General features: G+C 61.2%; 1 protein-coding gene across 4 annotated transcripts in view; it reads right to left on the bottom strand.

The window, feature by feature from the left end:
• Positions 1-557, bottom strand: part of RNH1 (ribonuclease/angiogenin inhibitor 1) — a 19,683-nt gene that overhangs the window by 16,812 nt on the left and 2,314 nt on the right. For 2 of the 4 annotated variants that reach the window (XM_011968474.1, XM_011968473.1), the window contains exon 2: positions 307-495. The exons of the other annotated variants lie outside the window; for them this stretch is intronic. The gene's annotated coding sequence lies outside the window, so the exon portion shown is untranslated. The remainder of the gene's footprint in view (positions 1-306; positions 496-557) is intronic. 4 annotated transcript variants of the gene reach the window in all.

Below are 557 nucleotides of genomic sequence, written 5' to 3'. Positions count from 1 at the left end.
AGCCGCTTCGCGCTCCTTCCGCCCAGGCGGGGGCGGGCGGAGCCTCCAGCCGTGCCCAGCTCAGTCCCCGGGCCTCGTTCCAGTTACTACCCCAGCTTCCCCACTCCCCCCTCGGTCGGGGTGAAGCCTGACGTCCGCATCCCGTTTCCCACCGTCTGGCCCCAACCAGCCTTTCCACTTAATCTCCCGGAACCGGCGCCTGCACCCGCCTTCCCCCAGACCATCCCTCCAGCTCTGGCAGCCCCTGCCTCCTCCCACAAACAGGCCGGATTCCAAGAATTCCCCAAACACTAAAATAAAGCAAACCTGAGACACCCCTTTTTGCTACCAGACTGGAGAAGATGGAACAGATTGACGATGATTTGTTGTGGCTGACGCGAAATGGGCGAGGCAGTGAGGAGAGGTTTTGGAGAGCCACTGGGCCCTCCTGAAAACTTTGGACACACCCTCCGTTTCTATCAGTCAAGAGTTCTGGCCGGGCGCGGTGGCTCAAGCCTGTAATCCCAGCACTTTGGGAGGCCGAGACGGGTGGATCACGAGGTCAGGAGCTCGAGACC

Source organism: Mandrillus leucophaeus, unplaced genomic scaffold (assembly GCF_000951045.1).
Source record: "Mandrillus leucophaeus isolate KB7577 unplaced genomic scaffold, Mleu.le_1.0 Scaffold845, whole genome shotgun sequence".
Lineage (NCBI taxonomy): Eukaryota > Metazoa > Chordata > Mammalia > Primates > Cercopithecidae > Mandrillus > Mandrillus leucophaeus.
The sequence above is the reverse complement of the archived record's forward strand: the minus strand, read 5'-3'. Positions and strand labels throughout refer to the sequence as shown.